The sequence below is a fragment of the Panthera uncia genome, chromosome D2, assembly GCF_023721935.1.
Source record: "Panthera uncia isolate 11264 chromosome D2, Puncia_PCG_1.0, whole genome shotgun sequence".
NCBI lineage: Eukaryota > Metazoa > Chordata > Mammalia > Carnivora > Felidae > Panthera > Panthera uncia.
Window position 1 is genome coordinate 51,773,577 of NC_064818.1, and position 7,657 is coordinate 51,781,233.

Here is a 7,657-nt window from a genome sequence, read left to right on the forward strand (position 1 = left end):
TAAGCACAGCAATGGTGCCAGCTTGCTGCTTTCTCACCAGTGTTCTTCTGCATAGGTGAAGAAGGTCGTGCCCAGAGGCCATTCCATAATCCTTGAGGGCAGGCCATGTCCTCCTCTCCCAGTATGTAGCTTTCTGCTGCTCTTGCTTATCTCAGAGCAAATTTTAGAGTCAGGGGAGCCGACTCAAAAGCCCCCTCTGACAGGAGCTGGGTCGTGTGAGTGAGGCCGCTGGCCAGCCGGAAACTGTGGAGACCGGAAAATGGTGCCTTTACGGAAAGGAGGTACCCGCTGCTCCACTCCAGCCAATGTCTTGTGCAGGTGAGTCAAATGTAGCTGATCTTTCAGATTTTCCATTAGAGATCTGGAATATTTAAATGTGAAACCTTCCAATTTTTAAATGTTGGAAAATTAAAAACAACACTACGTGGGCCACATTTCCTGTTCGTGACCTTTGTTTAGAGCATCTCAAAGGGGCAAAAGAAGCGGTGGTTAGCTTAGCCTGAGATAGGCAGGAAGCTAAGGCAGGCTTTTGGTCCTGTCTGCTGTCTTGAGACTGAGGTCTGTCTCCCCAAGTCCTGTTCAAACAGGCACTGTTAGAGAGACACAGGGAATATGGCCCTCCCTGACCGTTTCCTTCCACATGCCATCTGGCTTTCTTTTTGTGGCTACCTTCCCAAACAGAACTGGCTGGCTGACAGCATTTCCTTGCTACCCTCTGCTTCCCAAACATGGCAACTGAGAGAATGTCCAGGCTGGAAGGGAACTAGGAGATCATCTACTTGAGCATTTTTGGTCCAGAAAATCACCTCACCCTTGGAGCGCATTTGAAAATGTTGATCCTTGGCCTCTCCTACTTCTATTTCCTAAATCAGAATGTCTGGGGGTGGGGAGCATGGAACATGCATTATTAACAAGCTGTCCAGGGCATTGTGGTGTTTTACTGAAGGCTGAGAACTGCTCATCTAGTTCAACCTTGACTTTCTGATGAAACAGAGTCCCAGAGAGGGGACTAGCTTGTCCATAGTGGGTTGGCAAGAAAGCGAGGGAGGCCCAGGCTTTCAAAGGCAGTGGTCATGAGAGCCCTTACCACTTTGGCTTGTGTACTGTGATTCTAGCAAAATTACCCTTTCCAAGATCTTTAGCGCTCTGTCTTCCTAAGGCAAATCCAGTGGTTTGTTGGCCTGGGTGTCTTTATTTCTCCTTATTATCTCTGTGTTGTGCTCTCTGCTTTGAATCTAATGATATTTTGGCTTTGGACAGTTGAGTGGGAAATACTGGCAAGACATCCAAGTGGCCAATTTAGTGGTGGCACCCAACCAAGGGTGAAAGGTCAAGGATTTGCATAGAATCTGGAGACAGGAAGAAAGGATCAAAGAACACTGAGTCCTGGGGAGCTTGCTGCAGTCCAGAAGGAGACAGGAGACCTCAGAGAGAATCTAATTAACGTTGTATCTCCCAAATGAAGCAACCAGAGAAAGAAGGAATGGTATGCACCCTAGAGAATGAGTTCGCATCTGATAATAACCTTCACCTTCTTACCTACCAGACTCAGTATATTGATTTAACCCCAGGATCAGCACATCTTCCGCTACAATGTTTTAACAGGTATTACAGGTAAGTCTCCTGAAGAAATCTTACCCATTTCAGGGGATGTACTAGGCACTGATCTCCTTACTTGATTCAGCAAACATTTAGCCCATGTGCAACGGGTAAGATGCCTTGCTAGACACTAGAGGTGGAGAGAGGGTATGGCAGGGCCCACCTTTAGCAGAGCCAAGGCAGGGCGGATATCATTGCAGATCACTTACAGCACAGTGACGTCAGTGCCCCACTAGAAGTCACCCCACTGTGGAAAGAGGAGAGACTTTCCAAAGGAGGTGATGACTGAGCTAGGTTTAAGAAAACAAATAATATTCAAGTTGTAATAGTGTTTGTTCCTGGACTTATGTTGAAAGTGAATCATTAAGCAGAACTTAAAGAAAACGGCCTGGGTTATATTGGTCACTTTCTGATGACAAAGGGTGAGGGTGTAGAGGAAGGGCAGGAGCGTGGATCCAGATTCTGACGCAGTAAAAGGCGTTCCTTCATATCCTCCTAACTTGCTGTCCAGAGTCACGTAGCCACAAAAGCCACAGAAAGCAGACTGTTTCGAGTGATAAAATATCAAAGGAGATCATAAACAAAGGTTTTAATGAAGGAGAAGAAAAAGGCTTAGAAAAGTGGCAGGTTTGCTGTTTGATTCACAAATTCTACAGGCAGCACCTCTGCCTCCTTTCGTAGACTCTTGCGAAGGTCTGCGTTTTCTCTTGATTTTTATAAGGTGGCGGCAGGTGGCGGGGAGCTGATACTGGAGGACTAAGAACAACATCCAGAGTATATTATTTTTCAATATAAATTTGACAACCTCACATTCGCACATATGCTATGGGAAAAACTCCCTTCTCTTGAAAGACTGAACTTCACGGAAATGATTCTGTTCATTGGAAATCAAAAAAGAAGCATCTCAACATTTAAATCTCATTTGGTTTTACGTCTTTGGCAATTTCAACGAAACGCATTAGTCTGGAAAGACCCCCGAAATGGGAAGCACCAGACTGTGGGATGAAAATCTGGCTCTGACTTAGAGCAAGTCATTTAACCTCCCTAAGCCTCAGTTTCCTTCACTCTGCGTTAGGAATGGCAGCACCTTCCCTAGCCGGCCTGCTAGGATGTCATCAAAACCAAAGTCCAATTTATTGTAAGGAATCCTGCGTCTTAAGCATGTTTAGTGTCCCAAGCAATATGCTAAAACTTCCTATGTGTGATGTCATTTTGTCCTCACAGTAACACTATGTATATGGGATTTCTATCATCGTTCCATTATACAGATGAGGAAGCTATGGTTTAGAGAGCTTAGGTCACTTGTCCAAGGTCACACAGCAATGAGAGTGGCAGGGCCAGTACTTGAACCTGACTGTGTCTTCCTCTAGAGACTGAGCTCTTAGCCCCTACATAATGCTGCCACTCCTCTCTCATCTTAAAGCCAGAAAATGAACTTGAAAGCACATCACAGCTGGAGAAATACTGTCCGGGATTATTTTTGTTTTTCGGCAATGACTGTGGTGCGGATGGGGATGAAGAGAAGACAGGAGATGAAAGTGACGTTCCCTACCTCCAAGAACCTCCATTCGTTTTACTTATCCATTATAACCAACTCCTCATCCTCATTTGCAAGTAATATCAGGGCAGATGCATCCAGATGCAGATACAGGTTTTCCCCCACTATCCAAAAGTAGAGGGGCCCTATGAAACCTTTCCTAAGCCAAAATGGTGGTAAGTGAAGAAGCAATTACCATTAATTTATATGGAAAATTTTTTGAGCATTCCCAGACCAAAAATACAACCTTTCTTAGGCTTTTCTGACACCTTAGGACACATCCTGCTAACGGATGCAGAAAATCAATTGAGACAGAGCAGAGATGTTCCCAGACGCAAGTTTTGGCAGCATGATGCCGAGATGCTGAGTGTAGCTCCTGGTGGTGCCACTCTCACTGCTCAGGGGGTGTGCTGCCTCTATAATGGCTTTCTTTCAGTCATCAAAAACAGATGCTAAAGTTGGTCCTTCATGAAAGCAAAGTGGCTGTAACATGAACTTTCAAAAGTGGGGATATTTGTAACAAGAAAGGCTAATACCATTGGGACATTTGTTGTTTGTTTAAAAAGAAATATGGAACCAGACAATTCCAGTTTCACAATATGAAGACTGTGGTCTGTCATCTTTATAATTCCCTTGGTCTTGTACTCATGCTCACAGAATGGCTGCTGCAGTTCCAAACATCACATGTCTCTAATGAGATATATTTTCAAAAACCAAGAAACAGACAGCTAGCCTGGGTAATGAATGAGTACTCCTATATGCCGATCTCCTTTTTCCAATAAAAGAAAATGTATTGGAAAGGGAGATATCCATCTAGAAACTGCACAGTGCACTTTCCTACATCTCATTAACTAGCATGGGATTGCATAGCATATTAGAACAGGCCAGGCAAAGCTTAGGTAACAAGTAAACCCTGAAATCTCAGTGGCTTAACACAGTATAGGTTTACTTCTTGCTCACCTCACAATTTTTGTGAGCTCGTGGCCCTCCTTTGTCTTGTGGCCAAACCCCTGGGACCATGAGACCTCTAAGGTCACTGCAGCAAGGGAAAGAGGGAGGAAAGCGAGGGCACCAGCTCTTAATTGCATGAAACTGGGACGTACCCTGTTCACATTCCTATTAGTTGAACTTGATCTGATGGCCCACCTGCAAGATGGCTAGGAAGGACAGTTGGCCCCACAAAGGAAACAGTGTGAAGAACACAGAGCATTGTGTTTTGCTAAAGGCCCCCCCTGATGCCAGAGAAGGAGAGGCTTGGGAATGGCTGCTGGGTGGGCATCTGCCACCAGGTCTCAGGTCCATCTGCTCCCCCCATCAGTGTTCTCTGGGATTCCATGATTCTTATGCCTTTCTTCCATTGCCCTTTCCTCCCAGTATTATGATTACCTTTCACTTGCCTGTCATTCTCTCCCTCCATCTACTCCACCCCCAACAAACTGTGAGCTTCTTAAGGTCAGAGGTTGGGTCATCATCCCTTTTCATCTCTTATGCCCAGACTAGGGTCTGGCACGTAGTAGGTGCTCAATAGATGTTTTTAGACCAAGTGAATGAGGGCCTTTTAGAAACAGCTGTTTGACTGTCTTTAAGAAATACCTGGCTTATCCCTAAATACCTAAACTGTAGAATTTGCAGAAGAATCACTGAGGAACAAGAAGTATGATTCAGCCCTTAAACAAACATGGGTGCGAAAGATAATGCAGAGCAGACTTCAAGAATGTGACCATAAATCAAGTAAATATTTGATCAATGACGTCAACAAACGTAAAACATTTCTTTAAGGAAATTGATTTTTGGAAACTCATTTAGAAATACCTTCAGTCTGGTCTTGGGACATTAACCCAAACTACATCTCCAAGGTTGGAAATGTTGAATATTCCCTGAATGCCCAGAGAAGACGTCACAGGGATGGTGGTTCAGGTGGGGGGTGGGGGATAAAAATATAGGGTATTTTGATATATACTCTTTAAGAAACTTAATTAAGGAAGCCAAGTAAGTGAGGCATTTCATCAGCAGGGATTATCACCACCATTATAGTTGAAATGTATGAGGACCATGTGCCAGATATTGCGCTAAGGACTTTATGTGCATTATCTGATCTGATGGTCTCAACAGTGCCATGAGGCAGGTCCTATTGTCATGCCCATTTTACTGATTGGTATAGTAAGGCCGAGAGAGTTTAATAATTTACCCAAGATGATGTAGCTGCAGACAGATTGTTGGCAAAAATTGAGAATCAGGCTGTCTGGTTCCAAAGCCACTTTTAACCATTAAGCTTTAGACTTGCTCCCAGATTCAAAGTACTGGAAGATTTGGCAGATGTTTCGCTTATCATTACTGTGTAACAACACAGCCCTAAACCTAGTGGCTTAAAACAAACATTTATTACTACCTCTCATGGTTTTGTGGACTGATAGTGCCAGCTGGGTGGTTCTCTCTTGAAGACGCTTTTATAATTTTAGATCATCTCGTGGCCAGCTTCAGGAGTCACACGGTGTCACCTCTACTGCACCTACCGCTTAGAAATAAGACTCAGGACCAGCCAAGACTCAAGGGGAGATGCCTACACACTAGAGAATGAGTACCAGGAAGCATCCCTCCCCGGGGCCATCTGGGAGACTGACTTCCCTCGTGGACAAATGCGCAAATATGAAGCGTCCTGGGCAGGTGTGCAGGAACTGACTTCTTCAAAGGGACTTTCACACCCACTTCTCATTTGATCTTTCATAGCCTGTGAGGCAAGCAGGCCAAGGGCAGGACTTGATTTCTATCTTATAGACATGGACACTGTTTTTCATTGAAATTAAGTAACTTATCAGAGGGGTGTCTGGGTGGCTCAGTCGGTTGAGCATCCGACTTCAGCTCAGGTCATGATCTCATGGTCCGTGAGTTCTAGCCCCGCGTCGGGCTCCATGCTGTCAGTTCAGAGCCTGGAGCCTGCTTCAGATTCTGTGTCTTCCTCTCTCTCTGCCCCTCCCCTGCTCACGCTCTGTCTCTCTATATCAAAAAACGAATAAACGTTAAAAAAATTTTAAGTAACTTACTAGAAGTCATACAGTTTCTAAACGTGGGTGTGAACTTTGGTCTTCTGAGGCCCCCCACCAGCAGAAAGTAATCAAGGGGAAGTAATCATGGATCTAAATTCAAAAAGAAAAAGGATATCAAAGTTGTAAGAGTTTTAAAACATGACAAGTCCTATTGTAATAGCTGATGCAGGAATGAACACAGATCTCCAATTTGCAGGAGCATAAGTTGGTACGTTTCTGGGTATATAACAGATGCCAAAGCCTGAGAGTGTTGCAAAATCTTTGACCCAGAAATTCCACATCTAGAAAATTTTCTTAGGAAATAGTCATGAATATGGACAAGTATTTAGTTATTAGGATGTATTCTGTAGTAGTTTTGTTATTAGGGAGAAATTAGAAATAATCCCAATGTGTAACAAGAGGAGTTCTGCTGAACAATGGAAGACCATTCTGCTATGAAATTAATGTTGTGGGAAAATATTTAATGCCACATATCAATGTGTGCAACATTACTTACGGGAAAAAGCAGATTTATAAAGTGTATTATAATGTGCCACTTTTGTTTTAAAACATATATGTGTCCATACACACAGAAAAAAAGACAAGGAAGATATAATACCAAAATGTTAGTAGTAGTTATTTAAAGACAGTGAGATTATAAGTCATTTTTCCTTTAATTTAATTTTTTCTCTATTTTTAAAAATTGCTTATAGTGTAGGTTGCTTTTGTAACAAGTTTTATTATTTAAAAAAAAGGTTTTTTAAAAATATTTATTTATTTTTGAGAGAGAGAGAGAGAGAGTGAGTGAGCAGGGGAGGAGCAGAGAAAGAGGGAGACACAGAATCTGAAGCAGGGTCCAGGCTCTGAGCTGTCGGCACAGAGCCCGATGTGGGGCTCAAATCCATGAACCATGAGATCATGACTTGAGCCCAAGTCTGAGGCTTAACCAACTGGGCCACCCAGGCACCCCAATGTAATGAGTTTTTAAAAAGGGAAATAAGAAAGGGAGTTAGGAAAATATGGAAGGTTTTAAGCTAATTTCAACAAACCAAATGGAAGATATACAAAAGAATAATATGATACTTTACATGTAACTCTTCAAAGTGCTTTTTAATTCAAGGTCTAACTTGATATCTACAGCAACTCTGTGAGGACGGTTGGAGACGTATTATCTTTATTTTGCAAAGGAGGAAAGTGAGGCTCTAAATGGTGAAGTCCGTAGGGTAACCCAGCTAGTTAGTGACCAAAACAGAACTAGAGTCTGGCTCTCCCAGGTGGTTCATGGACTTGAGATGAAGTCATAGCAGCAGACGCTTAGTCACACACTTTGTCCCCTGCTGCAGATTCCCTCCACTCCCCCACCCCCTGCTGTGGATCCCCCACTACCACCCCCTGCTGCAGACCCCTACCCCCCCTTCTGCAGACCACCCCCCCATCGGTGCAGACCCCCTGCCCCACCTTCTGCTGCGGACCCCCCCCTCCGCTGCGGAACCCCCTC